We start from the raw sequence: 25,085 nt of genomic DNA, 5'->3' as shown, positions 1-25,085 counted from the left end.
GAGTGAGAAACAGGTTCCTTGGTGTTTTCTGCGAAACGCTTTAGCAGCCCGTTGGTGCTAGTATGGAGTCAGGGGATGGATGAAGCGGAGAGCCCCGTTTGGAGTGAGGCTGCAAAGGGCATGCCAAAGGAAGTGTTCTGCTGTGCCAAGACTCGTGCTGCGCACGCTTTGTGGTTGGAGTGAGAAACAGGTTCCTTGGTGTTTTCTGCGAAACGCTTTAGCAGCCCATTGGTGCTAGTATGGAGTCAGGGGATGGATGAAGCGGAGAGCCCCGTTTGGAGTGAGGCTGCAAAGGGCATGCCAAAGGAAGTGTTTTGCTGTGCCAAGACTCGTGCTGCGCACGCTTTGTGCTTGGAGTGAGAAACAGGTTCCTTGGTGTTTTCTGCGAAACGCTTTAGCAGCCCGTTGGTGCTAGTATGGAGTCAGGGGATGGATGAAGCGGAGAGCCCCGTTTGGAGTGAGGCTGCAAAGGGCATGCCAAAGGAAGTGTTTTGCTGTGCCAAGACTCGTGCTGCGCACGCTTTGTGCTTGGAGTGAGAAACAGGTTCCTTGGTGTTTTCTGCGAAACGCTTTAGCAGCCCGTTGGTGCTAGTATGGAGTCAGGGGATGGATGAAGCGGAGAGCCCCGTTTGGAGTGAGGCTGCAAAGGGCATGCCAAAGGAAGTGTTCTGCTGTGCCAAGACTCGTGCTGCGCACGCTTTGTGCTTGGAGTGAGAAACAGGTTCCTTGGTGTTTTCTGCGAAACGCTTTAGCAGCCCGTTGGTGCTAGTATGGAGTCAGGGGATGGATGAAGCGGAGAGCCCCGTTTGGAGTGAGGCTGCAAAGGGCATGCCAAAGGAAGTGTTTTGCTGTGCCAAGACTCATGCTGCGCACGCTTTGTGGTTGGAGTGAGAAACAGGTTCCTTGGTGTTTTCTGCGAAACGCTTTAGCAGCCCGTTGGTGCTAGTATGGAGTCAGGGGATGGATGAAGCGGAGAGCCCCGTTTGGAGTGAGGCTGCAAAGGGCATGCCAAAGGAAGTGTTCTGCTGTGCCAAGACTCGTGCTGCGCACGCTTTGTGCTTGGAGTGAGAAACAGGTTCCTTGGTGTTTTCTGCGAAACGCTTTAGCAGCCCGTTGGTGCTAGTATGGAGTCAGGGGATGGATGAAGCGGAGAGCCCCGTTTGGAGTGAGGCTGCAAAGGGCATGCCAAAGGAAGTGTTTTGCTGTGCCAAGACTCGTGCTGCGCACGCTTTGTGCTTGGAGTGAGAAACAGGTTCCTTGGTGTTTTCTGCGAAACGCTTTAGCAGCCCGTTGGTGCTAGTATGGAGTCAGGGGATGGATGAAGCGGAGAGCCCCGTTTGGAGTGAGGCTGCAAAGGGCATGCCAAAGGAAGTGTTCTGCTGTGCCAAGACTCGTGCTGCGCACGCTTTGTGCTTGGAGTGAGAAACAGGTTCCTTGGTGTTTTCTGCGAAACGCTTTAGCAGCCCGTTGGTGCTAGTATGGAGTCAGGGGATGGATGAAGCAGAGAGCCCCGTTTGGAGTGAGGCTGCAAAGGGCATGCCAAGAGAAGTGTTTTGCTGTGCCAAGACTCGTGCTGCGCACGCTTTGTGCTTGGAGTGAGAAACAGGTTCCTTGGTGTTTTCTGCGAAACGCTTTAGCAGCCCGTTGGTGCTAGTATGGAGTCAGGGGATGGATGAAGCGGAGAGCCCCGTTTGGAGTGAGGCTGCAAAGGGCATGCCAAAGGAAGTGTTTTGCTGTGCCAAGACTCGTGCTGCGCACGCTTTGTGCTTGGAGTGAGAAACAGGTTCCTTGGTGTTTTCTGCGAAACGCTTTAGCAGCCCGTTGGTGCTAGTATGGAGTCAGGGGATGGATGAAGCGGAGAGCCCCGTTTGGAGTGAGGCTGCAAAGGGCATGCCAAAGGAAGTGTTTTGCTGTGCCAAGACTCGTGCTGCGCACGCTTTGTGCTTGGAGTGAGAAACAGGTTCCTTGGTGTTTTCTGCGAAACGCTTTAGCAGCCCGTTGGTGCTAGTATGGAGTCAGGGGATGGATGAAGCGGAGAGCCCCGTTTGGAGTGAGGCTGCAAAGGGCATGCCAAAGGAAGTGTTTTGCTGTGCCAAGACTCGTGCTGCGCACGCTTTGTGCTTGGAGTGAGAAACAGGTTCCTTGGTGTTTTCTGCGAAACGCTTTAGCAGCCCGTTGGTGCTAGTATGGAGTCAGGGGATGGATGAAGCGGAGAGCCCCGTTTGGAGTGAGGCTGCAAAGGGCATGCCAAAGGAAGTGTTTTGCTGTGCCAAGACTCGTGCTGCGCACGCTTTGTGGTTGGAGTGAGAAACAGGTTCCTTGGTGTTTTCTGCGAAACGCTTTAGCAGCCCGTTGGTGCTAGTATGGAGTCAGGGGATGGATGAAGCGGAGAGCCCCGTTTGGAGTGAGGCTGCAAAGGGCATGCCAAAGGAAGTGTTTTGCTGTGCCAAGACTCGTGCTGCGCACGCTTTGTGCTTGGAGTGAGAAACAGGTTCCTTGGTGTTTTCTGCGAAACGCTTTAGCAGCCCGTTGGTGCTAGTATGGAGTCAGGGGATGGATGAAGCGGAGAGCCCCGTTTGGAGTGAGGCTGCAAAGGGCATGCCAAAGGAAGTGTTTTGCTGTGCCAAGACTCGTGCTGCGCACGCTTTGTGCTTGGAGTGAGAAACAGGTTCCTTGGTGTTTTCTGCGAAACGCTTTAGCAGCCCGTTGGTGCTAGTATGGAGTCAGGGGATGGATGAAGCGGAGAGCCCCGTTTGGAGTGAGGCTGCAAAGGGCATGCCAAAGGAAGTGTGAAACCACCCAGGGTTGGTGGTTTGGGTGTATCATTATAAATGTTTTCTGAGTAGGTTGATCAAACTGATCTGGTGAATCAGCCTAGGACCCCGGGAACGCATTTTACATGTCTGGTTAAAAAGTGAATTGCGTGTTTCCAATTTACAATTGCTGTTGAAGTTTTGTGTATTAACTCATACACCGCACTTGCAAATAATAGAAACTTAAGATGTTTTGCCTGAGTTTCTCCCTGGCAACTTCCTGTACTGCATGCTTTAACTTCAAACATGTTATTTATTCCACAGGGCCACAGTATCATTCCGATGCTGACAGGAGAAGTTATTCCTGTAATGGAACTCCTTTCGTCTATGAAATCACACAGTGTTTCAGAAGAAATAGATGTAAGTCCTTATATTTATTGCATTCTGAGTAATAAAGTGATGTTCTCATTTGAAGCTCTCAACAACAACAAAAAATAACGTTCCACTTAGTGAAGTTTTGCTCAGCACTTAGTAAAATTAGCTACCAGTGATACCATTTTTAAAAGAACGGGAGAGAGGCTGTTCACACAAAACAAAACAAGTGAAGATGTAATTGGGTTTAATGTTGATAACCGTTTCAGTGTGGTTTATCATTCTCATGAAAGAAATAGAAGTGATTTGACTTGAACTAATTTAAGGTAATCTGGAGAAGGCATTAGAAAAACCTCTTGGGTGCAATCTGACTGTCAAGTTGGAGAAACAAGTTTAATCATCAGTGACTTGTTCAGTATTCTTTGGCCAAAGACTGAGGCCTTTTTACGCTTTTGGTTTTCTGGCAATGTTAAAACTTTAGTTTAAGCAGATCCTAAAGAGAGAGTTCCTGAAGAGCAAGCACCTGTGTTCAAAACAAAAAGTAGTTATTTAAAATTGGCACATATCCTTGTGTAACCTTTGTTTATGTTTATTTGCGTTTCAGGTAAGTGATACTGTGCTAAATGACGATGACATTGGGGATAGTTGTCATGAAGGCTTTCTCCTCAAGTATGAAATACAGTTTTGATAGCAAAATGACATAGACTTGTGTGTGTGTATATTTATAAATATGTATGCATGTGAGTGTGTGATTAGATTTATTTGTAAGAATGGAAAAAGACATGTATTTGACTTTTATTGTATTTTTAATGTAAAACCAGAAATAATTGCACTTCAGAGAAACAGTATTCTGTGGGAATAGTATTTCATCGATTTTTAGATCATGTTATTTTAGAATATCACCCTTACAATTTCATTAATTTCTGTACTGCTTAACTTCAAATAATCTATAATCTGTTTATACAGTGTGACATATTCTTTCAGTACTGCACAAATTCATGTGTTAAATTTACAAATTATTGACACATAGTATTTACTTTTATAGAAAAATTGGGTTCTCTTTGTGTTTTTAATCCTTTAAGGCTATCACTCTTTATAAAATAATATGACGAATGTTGTTAGATGGATTATTGTAAACAACTAGAGTCACTGATTCTATGATGATAAGTTACTCTTCTATCAGTAATGGCTGCCTTGATGCTACTTCTCTTTCACAGATAAAATTTTCAAGAAGCAGAATAACTTGGCCATTTGCCTAAAGGGTCCTAACATCAAGGACCCTGCTTGAAACATATCTATTACTCTGACATGCTGCTGACAACATCCAAATAAAGAGCAGTGAGATGTGCAGTGTTGCACAGTAGTCCTCCTAAGTCAGAGTCACTGCATATGTTATAGCTGTGTATCTCTACAGTGATCAGGAGCATACTTCTGCGTTATGTGATTTTCTGTGTACCCCCTTTTCCTGCTTTTATAACTTTTTAAAAAATTACTGCTAATAGTATCAAGGTCGTACAGTTTTATGCAGCAGTTGTACAATCAGTGGCAAGATTATTGACCAGAAGTGACATGAATGATCTGATAAACTCTGTGTCTTGAAGGATAAAGATTCAGTTAAGCTTCCTGTGCTGCTCTACTTGATGCTGTTTTTCAGAGGGTAGTAGACCTTATCAAGTCCTCTGGGTCTGCTCTCAATCTAATACAGTGTTGGAATGGATTTCCGTATTTTGCTGACTAAAAATTGGATCGCACAAAGTAAGAACTTCATCTGCACACCTTGAATCTATTTTAAAAATATTTGGTAAGGTAAAGAGTAGTAGGCCCACTATAAAGTCCACCTGTAGGACTTTCACCTGTAGGAGAGTCTCAGCATAGCTGTTATAATCCTAACAATCTTAGAAGTGTTTATTAGAACTGCTTAAACAGTATCCAAACAGTTGCTCAATTCTAATACTTATTCACAGATGTCGGAAAAAAGCTTTCTAATTACAAAGGTAACCAGACTTTTGATACCGTGTGGTAGGTAAGAAAAGTGACGACAAAGGTGACGACAAAACATCAACAGAAGTCTGTTAAGAACAGGCTAAGAGTTGTGAGGATTAGTGCAGATAAACTTGTAGCAGCTGCCAAGCTGAGGAGTGACTAAATCAGAGCAGTGCTGCTGGCAAATCACAAGACAACACTCTCTAATTCCCAGTGTGTCACTGTATATCAAGGATCTCATACCTGTGAAGTGTTCTTGTCCATGTAGTTAACAAGAGTAGGGCAGTCCATCTACCAAGTGTCCCAAAACTGGTATCTGACACAAAGTTTTCGAAAATGAGAACCATCAAATAAATCATCTTTCAAAATTCTTTCAAATCCTTTATTATTAATGTCTTCTGCTATTTTAGGTGAATTATTTTGTAGTGGTGGTGAAGTGGTGTAGATGGTATACTACAGTTACGATACAGAGACTGTTTGGGTTAGCACCCAAGTGATATTTGGAGATTTTGTCTGCCGGTTTTTCTATCAATTGGACTAAAACTGTAAGTGTTGCTAAAATCTGAAAGTTATACTGGGGACTTAATTCTGTGGAATCATGGTGATGATTATATTTTAAAAGTATTTATAAAGGTATTAACCTGTTCTGTTTTTATTTGCAGTGCAATTAGTTCACATTTGCAGACCTGTGGTTGTTCTGTAGTTTCTAGGAAGCAGTGCAGAAAAAGTGAATAAGGTAATGCACTTCTGAACAAACCAACTGGAATGGCCATTGTTAAGAGTGTTAATGTGTCATTTGCCTATAGATGTACCTGAGGTTGAAGAGAGAGAGAATATCATTATGGAATTGTCTTCAGTTAGTTACTCTAACAGTTATCAATTCTGCTTGAAAAGTGGCTTATAAGTTGTTTTCTGGCAACTTTAAGCAAGGCAATATATTTAATTTTATTCATATTGTTCATAAGGGAGTAGTGGATGAATTGGAGATTTTAAGATCAGGTTTGTTAGCTATAAATATGAATTGAACCATTCTGGTGTGACTTGCATAGCTCAGGTCAACAGGTGTTGTCCATGTACTTTAAGAAATGGATATCTGCATAATTTTACTGTGCTGGGGAATACATACTTCTGCATCATGAACTGCTTGTGTTTCATGAAACAGATACACAACTGTAGTTATAAACACACTCCTCAGAATGTGCAGCTTATTAGGATCTTCATCTGTACCATCAGTTTCAAGATATTTGCATACCTGTGTCTGCAATCTATTTGAAATTAATTTGTAAATAACTGCAGACTTAGACCCTTAAATTAAGTTGACTCAACTTTTCAGAAGAGCCAAAGAGATGCAAAACACAAATGTAGACCCCTAAAACTGCAAGAAAAACACCATATTTCAACATAATTGCTGTAGCATGTGTAAAACTGACCTAATGTTAGCAACTTTCCAGGGCTAGAAACAACAGGCAGCATTAGCTGCACTTCTTGGTAGAGAATAGTAAAATGTACATATACCACTATGATCCAGAACTCACCGTTGGAGGCTGTCATTTTGGAACAATAAAATTACTACCTTTTTTATAGTCACCCTTTTCTCCATTTTATTAATACTTTTTAACTTTCTTCTAAATCTGTTGATTTCATATTGGTTCAGGTTAAGTATTTGTTATCTTTTCTGTTTTTTCTTGTAATGTTTTTTGTACAAATATGGGAAGTTTTGATGCTTTTTTAAAATTTACTAAGTGTTTAAAAGAAAAATTAAAGGAAGATTTTTTTTTTATTCAGTGTTTTCCAGCTCAAATTTTATACACAGCTTTCTGATTACATATAAAGCTAGTTTCAAATAAATTGAAAATAATTTCTGGAAGATATATATCTGTGTTTGTAGTCCACTGAAATATTTCTAAAATCTTATCTATTTATGGCATATGGCAGTATATCAGCCTTTCACCCAGGAGGGTTTCCCTCCACCCAGGAGGACTTAATTAGACTATTTTTCCATCTTTTCTAATAAATTCACCAAAGTTAATCTTGAATCAAAATATGCACAGACAAATCATGGATTTTATTTTTTAAAAAGTAAATGGAAGTCACTAACTAAATTGCCTCTCTGCTTTCACTCTTTAATCTTCTAATGTTAAAGCCTGTTTGATTCAGAATATCCCTGCAGGTGGGAATGGAAAGAAGGGTTTTATAAAAACATACGATCCTAGAGCCTTCAGGTATTAGATACTATTACGTTTAATGAGGACACTGGTACTACTCAGAGTATTTTCTCTGCAGAGTAGTAACAATATTTTCATGTTCTTAGACCGTGACATGGCTGCTGGAGTATACATGTGGAGAAGCAGTATGGTCAAATAAATTCATTTCCTGACAGAAAATATTTTTCTATATTGGAGTTTTCTCTCCGATCATGTTTTTTTAATTATGGTGTACTGATCGTTCAGTTCTAGTTTATTTTGTAAGCATAAGACTTTCCATTTACAGAAATTCTCACTTTCGTGTTTTTTTGATAAATATGTGAATGTATCTGTGTGTATTGCTTCAACATAAAATAAAAAGAATACTCGGCCTATTGAATATGTTATAGATTTGGTAAGTAACTGTATATTAGCTACTCTGCAATATATTCCTTTTTTAAAAGTTTAGAAAAAAAAAAAGGTCTTCTTGAGTAAACCTGTTTTAAAATAAGTACTTTGTGATATTTTTAAAAAATGTGAAAGAAAGAAGCTGTTTTGTGTGTATTGAGAGTGATGATAAACTACTCCCAATCAAACGCATACTAACACTTGACGTTCTGTTCATGAGATACAGATAACTGGAGAAAAGAAAATGATCAATTCTTAGATGAAATTTGCTAAATATAATTAGTAAGTATTGTTCCAGGGATATTAGATATTAAAGGCTTAAATAGTTAGGACAGTTTTAAAAAATGTATATTGATAAGCTAGATGTTTGAGAGAAAAAAAAAAGTCTGGAACAATGTGAGTTTCAATATATATCCAGGGCAATATTGGTATTTGATATAAATCAATAGATAGATATACATTGATATAGATATAAATTCTATACAAGTCCTTGTTGTTACTGTGTTCTTGTGCTCATTTTGTCATGGTGCATCTATTCTAAAGAAAATGCTTTCTCTAGCTTGCTTTATAACTAAAATACCTGTTGCAAAGCATCAAATAGATTCTGTCAGAAAGTAGCATGGCATTGGTGGTGTTAAAGATACTGAGCAAGGATAGGGCCTTCCCAAACACAGATAGATAAGAAATTACAGTTTAAGACTGTAGTTAAGATTAGTACCATGGAATATGTGCTAATATTTGAAGATTACTTTTAGTTGTTGCAGGATAGGTGTATGCAAAAGGTTAATGAAAAACATTTTTTACTTTTGATAGAGATCTTAAGGAAATAACATTGAGGAAACATAATAAGCATGGATGTTTATTGTTTAAAAAAATAACTTTGTCTATTGGAGAGAATAGCTAGTGTTTCAGTATGCAGCAATTAACAAGCCTAAATGAGCCAGAAAAGTAATCATAGTAACTCATTTTTAAGTAATAGGAAGACACAGCAAAAGTGATTTGCCCTATGTAGTTGGCTAAGAGAGTTTTGGCAAAAGGTGTAGAGTTTTACTCATTTAATAGGAAATTGGGATAATATGGCTTATGTCTTTATAATTCAAGTGTGTTACTACTCTCCCATTTTATTTCTGGGTCTTCTAAAAAAATTAGCATTTGAAATATGTAGTATGTTCTAGTCAAAAATTGTTTTTCAGGATCAACTTAGTCTTTAATTTTTCTTGTCTTTACAAAACTATTTTTAACACAGTTTTAAAACAATTTTTAAAATGCAGATTGTGAGAACATTGTGTCTGTTTCTTACGCCATCAGAACGGAAATGTTCCAGACTCTGTAGAAATGAATCATCTTTCAAGTATGAGTCAGGACTTTTTGTTCAAGGATTACTCAAAGTAAGTCCATTAGGCAAATTTTATTATGCAATAGCTTAAGATCATTACCCAGCTTGTGTATATGTGTATGCGTATCTAATATGTGACATTTTTACATTCTTGCCTAGAGAAATTTATTGTCTTTCATTCATTGTTTCCTAGTGCTAAAGGTATCCCTTTCACTATCTGTATGTTAAAATTACAAACTGTCTTTTCTACGAGTTACATATTTCTTTTTCCTGAAAAAGAAATATATATCTGGGGTGCAATAATAATTTTCTTTTTCCTGCTTGAGGTAGCTTAGATTCTAACATGCACTGGTTTTGTATTATAGCAAAACCCAATCCTATAGTTTCCAAGCATTTTAAAAGGACTGTAACAATGAGTGCAGATATATAGAAAAGTAGTGCTCCTTGCTTTGGTAAGTCTGTCACATTAGCCTAAATATGTCAGATAAGTATAATACTGAATTCTTAATGGAATCAAGAAGCGGGTCATGTAATAATGAAATGAAATAAACAAATTAACTCAAGACCTGTTTTCTCATCATGACCTAAAGGGAATCATCCATTACTCTAGGACGTTTTACTGGGCTTACTGTCACCAGTTTTGTCAAGTGAAATATGTCTAAACAAATGTCATTTAAACTGTAGGAATGATGTTTTAATGTTGTTTGATTTCACTATAGCTTTGTTTTTTCAAAAGAGTGACTATTTTTTTTCACGATAACAGGATGCAACAGGAAGCTTTGTGTTGCCCTTCCGTCAAGTAATGTATGCTCCATATCCCACTACACATATAGATGTAGATGTCAATACAGTGAAGCAGATGCCACCTTGTCATGAACACATCTATAACCAACGACGATACATGAGATCTGAGTTGTCAGCATTTTGGAGAGCTAATTCAGATGAAGAGATGTCTCAGGATCCTATTATCCACACAGATGTTGCCTGACATTGGCAATCGACTCCGTCCGCCGAGGCGGCCAGGCACGTCCCACCCGTGCCTGGGCCAGAGAGCACAGACACCAATATGAGGATGCTGCAAATGGCGTTTAATATACGCAGGTTGGACCTTATAAAGGTAGCAAAGGCGGAAGCATGCCTATATAGCCAATAAGCGTTGCTCTTTACCTAATATGGCATATGCCTTAGTTCCCTATTCTTCCCGTACATCGCGAGATCTTCCGAGCGCCGTACCCTACATCTCCCCCCCCCCAAGTTAATCTAAATATCCTAAATATCACTACTTTGAACAAGCTGCTAATAGCGTACATTGTGACTGCCTTGTTTCTGTGAGCGTCGTAGCTGATGCAATACATAGTGGATTATACATGACAAAATAGGCATGCTGCAAAAGACACCAATCAATACCATAATGATAATCAACCCAAGCTTCCACAATCAATCCAATTGAGCCAGGATAGTAATCATGTCCAGATACTGTTGCCTATGTTCTCAAGCCATCTCCAGTTTCCTGGGTTACGTCTTATCATCTGTAGCAGATCTGATCCTACGTTTTGAATGTCCTCCGACCTCTTGTCGATCTTCTCGTAGTCTTTTGTGGTCAGGCAACAAAATTTTAGGTTTTTGAATGTTCTGGACCGGCCTCCCCCACCTGGAGAATCTCGAAGATTACGTTGATGACCTCGTGATGTGCTTTGAGTATCTTGTTGACATCCCTAAAACCTGCCGCTATCTGTTGAGACAATGTGTTTACTGCTTTATTCGTCCACAACAAGTGACAGGTCGAGCTTTGAATTTTGTATAGCCCTGTTGATCCTAAAATCGGGCCGAGGCAAGTAATATTAGCATTCACCAGGACGAGGAATGGTGCCTCGCTCATATTACCCGGTAAAAAGACACCAGGTGACATGGGGGCAAAAAATTTTACAAGGGTTGGGGGTATTTCGTCTGGTGGTAGGTATGCAGCAGCCAGCAAGCATAGCGCGCTAGAGCAGGAAACGTTTCAGGTGGGGAGAATTATAGTACCGTTCGTCCATCTTGTACCTGAGTGTCTAAACAAGTCTTCGGGTATAATGCACTTCCTGTTTCCTTCATCATCCCCGCAGCTAAATCTTCCCACACCTCTGTCTATATTTATTGTGTTATAACTTTCACAGGTGGCAGAGGGGTCTGATGTAATCTTTCTCTCCCATTTCTGAACCTTCTGAGTGACTATCTCTAGGTACCCTGTGAAATTCACATGATGGGAGCGGTATGTCACATTAACATATGACCCATATGGTGACCATGATTCCCCATACACTGTCCCACTAGGCAGTATTGTGAAATTTGCTGCTCTTTGTGCCATTAATTTGCATAAGGCGTTATCTGTTAGCGAAGCCGCAAAGCTTACAAAAGCAAAGCATGTTAGTGGATTGTGTGGAAGGAGCGTTTGTAGAAGAATTGTTTGAAAGCAGGAACTGAGAGGAAAACTAGGGCCTCACATAGCTCTGGCATTACAGAGGCCTGCTTGGGGTGCTACGCAGTTGCCACTTCCAGGATGGTTGGTATGCACGGACTCTGCTCCTCCACGGTTCCCTGGGCAACGCAATCTGCCCTCCTCGCAGCTGCGAAAGGGAGTAACGGAGGACGGAGCGGGGTGAAAGCTCCACGGCCAAACTCTGTTGCACTCCCTGTGCTGGGCTGCTGATAAGCTGCACAGTGACTGTCTAATGAGAGATATACGATAACAAGTCCGGTGCTGTGCCAGCAAAAGTGGCAAATGATGAACTTTGCTCGAACTTTGCTCATTATAATGTGAAAACTGTACCTCCATCTCAGAAGTTACCCGTCTCCGAGGTACGACCACCCCTCACTGAGCATGCGCTTTAGATTTTCGCTTGACTGTACCTTTAAATGAAAGCGAGAAACTTTTCCACCAATCAACAACAATATTAAGTATGACTTTAGTCACTCAAGCTCCACCTGAATGTAAAGAAAGTATAAAAGGTGAACTAAGGATGAAAAGTCTGGAGGGAAGAATTCATCGTAACTCCTGGGTCAGTTGAGAGGCTGAGCCCCCTTCCCTCCCCTTGCGCCAGGACGCTGCCTGAGGAGACTCGAGACTGGACGTCTTCTCCCATTTTCTGGGGTGAGTGACGATTGCACATTTGTACATCAGAGCTAGCTAAAAATCCCATGCTCTAGTAGAGAATTTCCTGTACTAACATCCGAAACCTGCTTTGTAAATGCTGCACTTGAATAAATCATACTGTTTGCGAACTCGACTATTTGTTTGGCGGGGGGGCAATCGGACCTACAGTTGACAGACTGTTCGTGAATCCGATACCTTTTTTGATACCTCCTTCCCCCCCCCCACCATTACCACTACGGCTTTCAAACTGCAACATTTCCAACACAGGTTGAGATCAGGACTTTCCCCTTTTTTTCTACCCCGGTGGGGAAGCAATAATGGGATGCGCCTCTCGCCCATTGTCGGGCCTAGGATTCTGTGTTTCCTGGTCGACTCCATACAACCTGTATCAGCAGGATAACGCAAAGAGACCCTTTCCTCGTCTTGCCATGTCGATCTTTTGTTTTGCTGTTCTCCAATATTTCCTTTTCAACCGGACAAGGTGCTTTCTTAGGAGGTCGGGGTCCAGTCGAATCCTCCATCACTGAGGTGTATGGGTTGTGAGGTCATCCCACCAGCCGTTCCTGTAGGGGGAAGCTCCTAAAAGCCACAATATACAGCTAATAATAACAGTAACACTTCTTCCTCCCATGTTGTTCTTCTGCAGGCTCACACTTTCCACAGCTAGGGTACCAGCTGCCTGCCTGCTACGTTTGATGTATCCGAGTTTGCTTCCAGCCAAGGTCTCACCCATTTTTGCTGGCACCCATCTGGTTCCAGTATCTGTAACGACACAAGCATACCCTTTTCCCCAGGTTATTAAGCCCAAGGGTCCCATCCAGTTTCCCGTGTTCCAGTCTCTCAGCATCTCCTTACACGGACCCGACTGTACTTCTGTCAGGCCTCCCTTTAGCCCAGCCCTGTGTTTAACCATCAGAGGGACTAGGCTATCCTGGGGCAATCTCAAAATTTTAAAACATATTCTGCTCTTGCCAATTTTTCGTTTTTCGTAGCTGGCGTTTCAGCGTTTGGTTCATATGTTCCACTATGTCATGGTCCTCAGGATGTAATAGTATGGTGAAAAAACAATCTTTTAAATCGATTATTAAGATGTCCGAATCATTTTGAAAGGTTCTCGATTTCCATTTCTATTTATGTTTGCATAGCTTCAATTTGGTTTCCTCCCCAGAAATTGCTTGGGATTTCTGTATATTAAGGAGGCGCCCGCTCCAGTAGCATTGAGGCTTTTACAATTTGTAAGGACTGTTGCAGGTCCTTCCGTGTCAGTTGCACTGGAGCGTGGCCATCGCTTCATTCTTGTTTCCCATGCTGAAGTACTTCCCTAGTCTCTTTCCAAGGATACAAGTCAGAGTACGGCTCCCAGTCCTCCATCGGTGGGGTGGGTGGGCGGGGGAGGTGGGGGGGGACGCCGTAGTCTGAGTTATTCCTGACTTTCCCACTTTCAAATTCTGGACTTTCTTGTTGTCTTATTTAGCCCTCTCTGCTGATATATATATTACACAATAAAGATCTAAAAACCACAGATACAAACAGCACAAACACAATTTCCTTCAGTGGCACGACCTCACGTAGCTGTGCACTCCACTAGTGAGTTCCACTGTCTCAATTGCCTAATCCCATCCTCGCTGCCAATTAGGTTGCGAATGGGTTTGGGATTCGGCAATAATCACACAGAACAAAGTGGCTACGGCTATTCAGGTGAAAGCACGTTAAAGAAGCAAAGTATGCCTAATTACTCGTGAGGTAATACTTGTCGGCAGGACACTGAGACTGAACATTCTCTTGAGTTGGCAGATGAGAGGGTTGCTGACAGGCTCCCAACTCAGCGGGCGTCCCCGCAGAGACAACGTGGGTCTCAGTGTTAGGAGTCTCACCCCTCCTTTCTCTCTGCACTCTCTGTTTATGCCCGGTGCATCCTGCCACGTAGGGCCAGTACGTGCCAGCAGGCAGACCGGGGGGCGGACAAACTCCGCCTTCAGTCACATAACCTTCCCTCCTGGGTGCACAGGTGCGCATGTCAGTAAATTGTCCCAGTCGTCAGTCTGAGGGTCCTGCCTTTCTCATCTCCCTCCCTCTCGGGTGTTTGACCTTCAAACTAATTTAGAGGATGTTTGCAGTTAAGTTGGCTACAAGCCCGGTCGAGCAGCCGCCTTCAGCTGCTTTTGGAGGAGGTCGGCTCTGAGCCTGGCTGGGCAGCCGCCTCCGCACTCCTTATCGCTCAGCCTGGGCAGGCAAACATCTTCTTTCTCAGGGTCTTGGATCCTATTTTGCACAATAGTTTTAAGACTCTACAGATCATACAAAATTTCCACCTTTCAACCATACCTCGTGTCGGCATCAATATACAAAGGATACAACACATAATAGAGATGAACATAGCAAATAGAAATAATAGCCCTAATAACGGTTTCCGTCCTCACTTAAAGCATTACAGTTCTACAACCTCTACTTTTAAAGACAGATCAAATTCCTCTGCACCTCCCTCCTGGCTTTCATCAAGCCTTCAGCAACATAAGTTTCCTTGATCTCATTCGCCTTCTCTTCCCCAGCTCCCCTTTCTCCTTTTTTCAAGGCAATCTAACAAGCGGAAGCCGGGGCACAGACAGTGTAGGCGCCGCAGGTGCAGGCACAGAGGCAGGCACGGGCGGGGGGGTTAGCGATGGATCTCCAAACACCAGTGGTTTTCAGTGGCGTGGCGGTCCCGGTCCTGAAGTGCTTGCAAAGGCTGCCGTGGCTCCGATGGCCACTTTGCTTTTGGCTTTCACATCGGGTTTGAATACTAGGTGGTGTTCGGCTTTGAACCCGTTCTCTCTGCACCAGATTGAAAGCTTGCAGAGGGTCTGTTCATCAGCCTCTGTCTGCACTCCCACTGCTTCGCTCTTCCCGAGCGCCTCCCGTGCTGCCCTCCAAGTCTCCCTCTCCTCCCTTGCTCTCTGGAGGACCTGCCGTATCACTCCCCATGTCTTTAGATCTTTCGCACTCCCTTTAGACATACCATATTCCGTTAACGCGGTGGTACATCTCTGCCAGTGCTGGGGGAATAAAACTTCCCCGGCACTGTTAACCGCCCCTTCTTCAAGGAGCCGCTCAATGCAGCTCTTAACTGCGTTCGATTTCATAGAAATCCCCCATTCACGAGCACACGATAATACGACCTTAATTATCCCTTCCATGATCCGCGGATCCCTCGACCGCCTACGGTTCGCCGCCTACGGTCCGCCGCCTCGGAGTATCACGTCGGGGTCACCACTTGTTGCCTGACATTGGCAATCGACTCCGTCCGCCGAGGCGGCCAGGCACGTCCCACCCGTGCCTGGGCCAGAGAGCACAGACACCAATATGAGGATGCTGCAAATGGCGTTTAATATACGCAGGTTGGACCTTATAAAGGTAGCAAAGGCGGAAGCATGCCTATATAGCCAATAAGCGTTGCTCTTTACCTAATATGGCATATGCCTTAGTTCCCTATTCTTCCCGTACATCGCGAGATCTTCCGAGCGCCGTACCCTACACACAGATGAGAGTTTCACACCTGATTTGTATGTGCTGTCACGGCTCTCAAAGTTATTTGTTATGGGTTGAGAGAATATCAGTATAAAGCTTTTCAATAAAGTACAGGATTGGGGCTTGCTGTTGCACGAAACTACTTCAACTGTGGTACTTGGTCTTCATCTTTTGGATTTTCCTGGTTCTGTCAGTAGTCTTGCTGCATTAAATGTTACTGAAATTCATTTTCAGTGACGCTTCAAACAGTGTTTTGTTCATTTTGTTGCCTCATTTTAAAAGGAATATATTAGGACAAAGTGTATTTGACAAGGCCTGATGGCTTTTCTGTTTTTGGTTCATTTTGCATGGCAAAAAAATAAGGCATAGAGGTTTTTTGTTACCCTTAAAAATAGCAGGATTATCGTTCACTACAATGGAGTTCACTTAATTTCTGCCAGACCATAAATGGTAATGCCGTTCATGTACAGAAATGTGTAGTGTCTCTTCATGGCATTGCCTTACATGTTTTTTTTTGCTTTCGTTGCAAACGAAATACGTTAGTAAAAGCCTTCCTGGATCAGGTAAATGGTTTCATTTTCAAAAAGAAGGAGAGCTTAACATCAGTACTTTGGGCTCTAGCAATAAATAATTCAATGCAAATAGTTTTTTTTCTTGTCAGGTAGCTCCGTTTTACATTCCTACTGCTATTCCTTTCTGTACTGCTAGAGAGAAACTTCTAACAATGGTCATTTAAAATGTCTGGTTACTAGCACAGATATCTTTGAAAATATTTCAACTTAATTTGAAAATTGGGATAATGGTGACTTACTAGTCTTAGTTTTATTATCTATGAAAAACAGCGCACATTTTTCTATTACTATGCAACAATGTCTGGAATTTCAGCATTAGAAAAGATACCTGAGATTCACTTCAGATAATTTTAAAAAGGAAAATACAACTCAAATATCAATTGAAATGTGAAACAGCTTAACATACTATCTTTGAACAGTTAGAGCAGTAAGAATGTGTATGTATGAATCCAATGTTAGTTTGTTTGTTTTGCGTATTAGGAACCTGTTTGTCACATTTGCACACTATTTCTTTATATTCCATAGTTTGATTTCTGTATACAGCTAATTTTCTGGTGTAATTTTTAACAGATCTTTCACCTGAAACCAGGCTTATCTCTGAGGAGTACTTTTCTTGCACAATTTCTGCTAGTCCTTCACAGAAAAGCCTTAACTTTAATAAAATACATAGAGGATGACACGTAAGTGAATAAGTAATAGAAAATAGACTGTAGGAAATTATGTTCTTTTTGATGTAATCCAGCTTCAAAAATTCTCATCTTTCTTGCAGGCAAAAAGGAAAAAGGCCTTTTAAGTCTCTTTGGAGTTTAAAGATAGACCTTGACCTAACAGCAGAGGGCGATCTTAACATAATAATGGCTTGAGCTGAGAAGATTAAACCAGGTCTACATTCCTTCATCTTTGGGAGACCATTCTACATTAGTGTACAAGAACGTGATATGCTGATGACATTTTAAAATTACCCATTGTTCATGTGTAATATTGCAGTCTTGCATGCTGGTAAAAGAAATCAATGTGAATACCACATTTCAGACAATCACTGATTTATAATGAAGCAATAGTAATAAAGGAAATCTGCAAGAAGCAGGAAGAAGTGCTATCAGACGGAATATCAACTGAAATAGAAGAGCATGCTTTGACTGTTAACAAGCAAGTGTTAACAAGCAATTGTTGATTGTTAACAACATAAATTGCAGCACTGCACAATGGAACTGTGACCTTATTTAAGATGTTATGTTCACTGCCAACCAGGATATTCTGCCACAGATCATTGGTCTACCATTAAATATTCAGTAATCTAGCATAATTGAGATCTTTCAAAGCACAGAAGATTTGTTTTTCTCAGCTTCTGTTGTCAGTCTTTGGCTATTAACTGCTATTGTTTTATCCACTGTCAGTTTGTATGCAGGCCAGGTCAAAACCTTAAAATCTTCCCGCAGAGCACCAAAGTGATATTCTAAGTATTCTATTTGTATGCTGTAAACCTTTTCATTACTATGTTTTTTTGTTTGTTTTGTTTTTTGACACTTTGGCTCATGGTTAATGTATGCTGTATTGAAACGGGTGACACATCTGTGTTTGATGACGGTGTATTTCTCTTTCTTTTGGATGAAGGCAGCAATATGTGTCATGTTTTAGAGTAACCTTATAACTAGTTGTTAATTGTAAAAGAACTGCTCTTGTAGTTTGAAAAGCTGCTATTGCTTGTTTGATGAACTTATTCACAGCAGTCCTTGGAGGACAGTTTCCTCTTTTCAAGGTAGTCTTTACTATCTCTTCCGTGAAATGAGATATAAAATCAATAATTCAGATTCATGTTTTTTTTTAAATGGAATACTCTCAGTTCCTAACACATTCAGAATTCTTTACTTTTCACAGAAAGGAGAGATTTATTGTTAAATATTGAGAGCTCCTGCAGGAAGGCAGTTGTGTCTCAGTTATGTGCTGTTTTTATGAATGAAAATGTTCAACCTCAGTAAGTAGCTGCATCTTGTCCAGCCTTTTTTACTTCTTTTTTTTTATTATTTTTGGACAACAGACTTCACCAATTTTTCAGGAGCACTTGTCAGAGTTATGCTGACATAAGTTGCTTGTGCTTAGATTCTGTTTGTCTTGCTAGCATTTTCTTTTCCTTCTGCACTTTAGTCGGTTTATAATTAAACTACAAGTCTGATTCATAACCTTTAACTCTCTAGGCTCACAATTGTGGGAGAAATTATAATGAACAGTTTTGAACCTTACATAGAAATAGTGTTAAAGTCTAAATAGATGTAAATGTGGTGCTGCAATTAATCACTGTAGCTTGATAGCCGTTGGAAACGTAACATTAACACTATTAACAGTAAAGCTCTAATTTATTGAATATGCTCTCACTTTTTGACTAAATCCTGGAAACTTAATACTTTTGTTACACTTCTGTCAGCACAGAATGTATTATGAAGTAAATTATTAAATGCATCTGCATGCCCTGTTGTAAATCTTGTTCAGAAAATGAAAGTATTCTAAGAAAACTCATACAGACTTTTTGCCTTGAGTTTCTGCTGAAATTTTTCAAAGAATTATTGTTCAGTATCTGAATCATGTAAGCCTTTATCCTTTGACACAAAGAACGAACAAACTTCTCATTAAAAGTAAGAAATGTTTATTCTAAGATGGGAACAATATAGGAACATTGTCAAGGAATGCAGGGATGCAATGAGGAAAGCCAAGGCCCCTGTGGAATTAGAGGTAGCAAGAAGTGCCAGGAACAATAGGAAGGGCTTCTATAAATACACCAGCACCAAGAGGAAGACTAGGGAAAATGTTGGTCCGCTGCTGAATGGGGGGGGGGGGGGGGGCCTTGGTGACAGAGAAGGAAGAGTTACTAAATGCCTTATTTGCTTCTGTCTTTACTGCCAAGGATGGTCACCGTGAACTACAGGGACCAGAGACAAAACAGAAAACCTGGAGAGAGGAAGACTTTCCATCGTTGAGGAGAATTGGGTTATAGATTATTTAGGCAAACTGAACACACATGGAACAGCACACAAGAGTGCTTAGAGAGCTGGCGGGGATTATTGCTGAGCCACTCTCCATCATCTTCGAGAGGTCATGGAGAGCAGGAGAGGTACCGGAGGACTGGAAGAAAGCCAGCATCACTCCAGTCTTCAAAAAGGGCAAGAGGGAAGACCTGGAAAACTGCAGGCCAGTCAGCCTCACCTTCTTCTCTGGAAAGGTGATGGAGCAGCTCATCCTAGAGACCATCTCTAGGTATGTCAAGGAAAAGAAAGTGATCAGGAGTAGTCAGCATGGATTCACCAAGGGAAAGGCATGTCTGATGAACCTGATAGCCTTGTACAATGGGATGACAGGCTGGATGGATGAGAGGAAAGTCATGGATGTTGTCTGCCTCGATTTCAGCAAGGCTTTTAACACAGTCATAGAATCATAGAATGCTTAAGGTTGGAAGGGACCTTTAGAGATCATGTAGTCCAACCCCGCTGCACATGCAGGGTCACCTAGAGCATGTGGCACAGGGTGGCATCCAAGTGGGTTTTGACTCCACAACCTCTCTGAGCAGCCTGTTCCAGTGGTCTGTCACACTCACTTTCAAGAAGTGTTAAGAAGCACCCTCACTGCTCCTTATCTGCACCTTTTTTGGGGGGGGCATGCTTACAGTACAACTGTACAGAACTTTGTGTGTCCCTTCAGTGGTCACATTGCTCAGACACATATATAACATATTTATATATTGTTTCTGGATATGGTATCACAGTGGTGCAAAATACTTATATACTCCTATTGGTTAAATATGCTTCAGTAGGCACTTAGATAATGCTTCTAGGCAAGGTAATATTATACCTGACGGTGATGATTTTGATTGTGGCACTCTTGATTTCTACATGTTACAAGCCTCTGTTTTTGTTATAGTTAGCTAAATCGTATAAGTTTGCAGTCATACATATTGTTCTATTTAGGCATAAGGAAAGCTAATTCGGTTTTACACTCTTTCCTATTTCTTTGTAATATAGCATGGATTAAGGGCAGTGGTCCTGAAACAGTACCTCCAAAACCAGGGTTTCTTTTGTACTTTGTAGCCAAATCGTGGTTTGCTTTGTATGAAAAAGGTATCTTATGGAAATATGAGGAGAGCAAGAAAGGCAGGTTGGTTATAAGTTTGACATTCTCGTATGTTCAGCCCTTGGTTTTGAGTGGAAGACTTAAAGAAGACAAACACACGGAAAAGGACACAAATACATGCAAAAGAGTGCCAGATTTGTTTTATGCAAATTCAGATTAGTTTATGCAATTGGTTTTCTGCCACATTGACAATCCCAAATCAGTTACGATGACAAACGGAAAAAAAGATGATATTCAGTGTTTTTAAAAGCTTCATAGGATTTAGTACAACTCAGTCATCCTTAGATATACTTGAGAATTTTACCTGGAGAAATGGCCATCTGAGATCACTCCATTATACAGTTGCATTATCTGTGTGCTTAATATAGGCAAGATTGTACATGCTTGATTTATTTATCTATCTATTTATTTATCTGTATTTTCTCCAAGAGCATGGCACTGAATATTCATAGCATTCAGTGCCATTCCTCTACTACATGTGGATTTTTAATATGACCATATATATAACTATGAAAAACAAGTCCTTTATTTTTTTATTTTTCTGAAAAGATAGGAGTTTAAAGTACTGAGCAGATGTACACTGGAGACTTCCCATCATGTAATCTGTGCTTCATTGTTCAAATGACTTGAAATTACTTTAGATTTATAAAAAATTGCTTACTGGTTGAATTTCACTTGAAAGAACTTAACATGTTAAGCTCTTCTGAGTATGTAATAAGGGAAAAACACTCCGAATTAGTAACACGTGAAATTAAACAACTTCAAATGAACATATAATTGGATTTTTTTTCCATCTTAACAGATAAAAATGCCTGGGTACTTTTCAGACTGATTCAACTAGGAAATATAGCAACATGATGGAGACAAATAACCAGCTAATCAGTAAAAATATCAAAAAATATATATATTTTGTTTCAAAGGTACTTTAGACCTGACTGGAGATATATAGAGAGAGAATACAGAAGCTCTTAATTTTATGCTGTCTCTCAAGTATTATAATTGGAAAATATTTGGTATGAAGTTCCCTAGATAAAATGGTAGTAAAAGAAAACAAAATTCTCACTGGCATGTCAGCAACCAAAAGTAGAACAGATTCCCCAAAACGGCACTAAAGGCCACATGGTTGAAGTGCAGTAGTGCAGTGCCCAAGCTGCATTGAAAGTCTCTGTTCTAAATGTTGTCATAGCTCACATAGCTCACAACTCTTCCTCTTCTCACTTTAGGAAGAAAAATATCTATGTGACAATTCTGTAGTAATTGCAGATGGGTAAGATAGCAAAACCCACATAAATCAAAGGTTTTAATAAACAGAGATTTCATGTCATAAAATAATAATTCTTGAAAAACAAAAAAATTATATATCCGTTGAAGGACAAGATGAAGCCAAAAGACACAGCATTGCCTGACAGACAAAATACCATCAGCAAAGAAATGCATAAAATCCTCTCGACACTTTCAATTGCAAACTTCTAGAAAGAACAGGAAATAACTTGGGTGGGGAAAGAAAGCATTTAAGAGAGGAAAAGTGGTGTGTAGAAAGCCAAGATCACCGTCATCAGAATGCTCTTACATTCAGTTGACAGAACAATCAAGTCAGAGAGCTGTTTGATCTGTCTTTAAAAGATCAGGATTCTTTTTTCACTCTCTTTTTGCAAAAGTTCAAGTGAATTCCATTTTTCTTGTTTGAACAGAAATACATTTCTTCAGTATTTTGTAAACTTTATTTCTTAACTGCAAGCAGATGCAGGCTGTGAATTAGAAACTTGTTCAAGTATTTATTTTCTAACTTAATTGACCTTTCTCTTTCTGTGCCTATCTCTAAATCCCAATCAACCGGTTGCAAACAAAAAAACACCAACCCAATATTTGTTTCTGTTTTTTTTTTTTTTTCATCCTACCAGGCACATAGTAGCTGTAGTGTTTTTCCAGAAATCTGATTAAAAGCATAGTTTGTATTAATTTGTGAAATTGATGCTTACAATAAAAACAATATGGACTATAGAATGGTGACCCCACTGAAAGGAGGAATTTTGCCACGATAAAATTGTAGTACGATCAAACTAATATTCAGGACTCAGGTGAGGTTTCTGAGTTAAAGAAATAACCAAAATAGCAAGTGAATATGTAAGGTAGGCATAAATTCTTGAAAATGCAGTTTTGAAATTACCTCAGAATCATAGAATGCTTAAGGTTGGAACGGACCTCTAGAGGTCATCTAGTCCAACCCCCCTGCACACGCAGGATCACCTAGAGCACATGGCACAGGACTGTGTCCAAGTGAGTTTGGAAATTCTCCAGAGAAGGAGACTCCACAACCTCTCTGGGCAGCCTGTGCCAGTGCTCTGTCACGCTCACTGTTAAAAAAAATTTCCTTAATTTCCTGTGGAACGTTTGGTGTTCCAGTTTGTGGCCATCACCCCTAGTTCTGTTGGTAGCCACCACTGAAAAGAGGCCAGCACCATCCTCCTCCCTCCCTCCCTTGAGGTATTTATAAACACTGATTAGATCCCCTCTCAGCCTTCCCTTCTCCAGGCTGAACAGGCCCAGCTCCCTCAGCCTCTCTTTATAGGGCGGATGTTCCAGGCTCCTGATCATCCTTGTAGCCCTGCGCTGGACTCTCTCCAGCAGCTCCACATCCCTCTTGTACTGGGGGGCCCAGCATGGGACACAATACTCTGGATGTGGCCTCACCAGGCCTGAGTAGAAGGGCAGGATCACCTCCCTCACCCTGCTGGAGACGCTCTTCTTAATGCACCCCAGGATCCCATTGGCCTTCTTGGCCACAAGAGCACACTGCTGCCTCCTGGTCAACTTGTCCACCAAGACACCCAGGTCTTTCTCTGCAGAGCTGCCCTCCACAAGGTCCGTCCCCAGCCTGTACTGGTGTCTGGGGCTTATTTCTCCCCAAGTACAGGACTTTGCACGTGGCCTTGTTGAACTGCATGAGGTTTTTCACCGCACAGTTGTCCAGTCTGTCCAGGTCCCTCTGGATGGCAGCGCAGCCCTCTGGGGTATCAGTTATTCCTCCCAGTTTGGTATCATCAGCAAACTTGCTGAGGGAGCACTCTGTGCCTTCATCCAGGTCATTGATGAATAAATTGAACAGGACTGGACCGAGGACTGACCCCTGGGGGACACCGCTAGCTACAGGCCTCCAACTAGACCCTGCACCACTGATCACCGCCCTCTCAGCTCTGCCATCCAGCCAGTTCCTAACCCACCTCACTGTGCACTCATCTATCCCATACTTCCAGACCTTGCCCAGGAGGATGTCGTGAGGGACGATGTCAAAAGCCTTGCTGAAGTCAAGACAGACAACATCCACCGCTCTCCCCTCATCTATCCAGCTGGTCATTCCATCATAGAAGGCTATCAGGTTAGTCAAGCAAGATTTCCCCTTGGTGAATCCATGCTGACTACTCCTGAGTACCTTCTTGTCCTCTATGCCTGGAGACAACGGCCAGTATGAGCCGTTCCATCACTTTTCCAGGGACGGAGGTGAGGCTGACTGGCCTGTAGTTGCCTGGGTCCTCCTTCTTGCCTGTTTTGAAGACTGGCGTGACATTGGCTTTCTTCCAGTCCTCCGGCACCCTCCCCCATTCTCCAGGATCTTTCAAAGATGATGGAGAGCGGCTTAGCTATGACATCCGCCAGCTCCCGCAGCACTCTGGGGTGCATCCCATCAGGGCCCATGGATTTGTGGGTATCGAGGTTCCTTAGGTGCTCTCTGACCCAATCTTCCTCTACCCAGGGCAAGTCTTCCTCTCTCCAGGCTTCTTCTCTTGTCCCTAGGGCCTGGGGCTCTAAGGGGCTGCCCTTGGTAAACACCGAAGCAAAGAAGGCATTCAACCACTCTGCTTTTTCTGTGTTATTCGTAACCAGGGTGCCCATCCCATTCACCAGTGGACCCACCTTTTCCCTTGATTTTCCTTTTGCTGTTAATATAGCTGAAGAAGTTTTTCTTGTTATTTTTAATGTCACTTGCCAGATTGTGTTCCAAACGCGCCTTAGCTTTCCTTGTCGCATCTCTGCATTCCCTGACTACGTTCCTGTATTTCTCCCAGGGGACCTGTCCTTTTTTCCACATTCTGTATACCGCTGCCTTCTGCTTGAGCATGAGCTCCTTGCTCATCCACACAGGTCTCCTGCCCCCTCTGCCTGACTCCTTACACGCAGGGATGCACTGTTGCTGGGCGTGGAGGAAGTGCTGCTTGAAAACTAACCAGCTCTCTTGGGCCCCCCTTCCTTCTAGAGCTCTAGCCCATGGGATTCTTCCAAGGAGGTCTCTGAAGAGGTTAAAGTTGGCCCTCCTGAAGTCCATGGTTGCAAGACTACTTACAGCCCTGCCTCCTCCTTGGAGGCATGGGAGGAAGTCTCCCATAACTTCCTCACAAGGAAGCTCAGGAGGTGAAGCTTAGATGAATGGACAGTGGAGAGAGGACTGGCTGGATGGCAGAGCTCAGAGGATTGTGATAAATGAGGTCAAGTTTTGTTGGAGGCTTGTGGCCAGTGGTGTCCCGCAGGGGTCAGTACTGGAACCGGTGCTCTTCAACTTGTTCATCAATGATTTGAATGAGGGCACAGAGCGCGCCCTGAGCAAGTTTCAAGATGATACAAAACTGGGTGGAGTGGCCAACACTCCAGAGGTCTGTGCTGCCATTCAGAGAGACCTGGACAGGATGGGCAGGGAGGAACGTCACAAGGTTCAACAACAATTGGGAT

At 41.9% G+C, this 25,085-nt stretch overlaps 3 long non-coding RNA genes across 3 annotated transcripts; all 3 read left to right on the top strand.

The window, feature by feature from the left end:
• Positions 1 to 3,067: 3,067 nt before the first annotated feature.
• LOC148593621 (uncharacterized) lies at positions 3,068 to 5,811 on the top strand. Its single transcript, XR_015913678.1, has 3 exons — positions 3,068 to 3,173; positions 3,730 to 3,794; positions 5,771 to 5,811. It is a non-coding gene; the product is annotated as an uncharacterized LOC148593621 (long non-coding RNA).
• A 4-nt stretch (positions 5,812 to 5,815) lies between these two features.
• Positions 5,816 to 9,918, top strand: LOC148593620 (uncharacterized). Its single transcript, XR_015913677.1, has 3 exons — positions 5,816 to 5,844; positions 8,971 to 9,087; positions 9,799 to 9,918. It is a non-coding gene; the product is annotated as an uncharacterized LOC148593620 (long non-coding RNA).
• Positions 9,919 to 16,202: 6,284 nt separating this feature from the next.
• LOC148593619 (uncharacterized) lies at positions 16,203 to 16,928 on the top strand. Its single transcript, XR_015913676.1, has 2 exons — positions 16,203 to 16,235; positions 16,815 to 16,928. It is a non-coding gene; the product is annotated as an uncharacterized LOC148593619 (long non-coding RNA).
• Positions 16,929 to 25,085: the final 8,157 nt, after the last annotated feature.

Source organism: Tinamus guttatus, unplaced genomic scaffold (genome assembly GCF_059628265.1).
Source record: "Tinamus guttatus ecotype Peru unplaced genomic scaffold, ASM5962826v1 Tinamus_guttatus_pri_ptg000361l, whole genome shotgun sequence".
Lineage (NCBI taxonomy): Eukaryota > Metazoa > Chordata > Aves > Tinamiformes > Tinamidae > Tinamus > Tinamus guttatus.
Note: the sequence above shows the minus strand (reverse complement) of the source record. Positions and strands in the feature narration are given on the sequence as shown.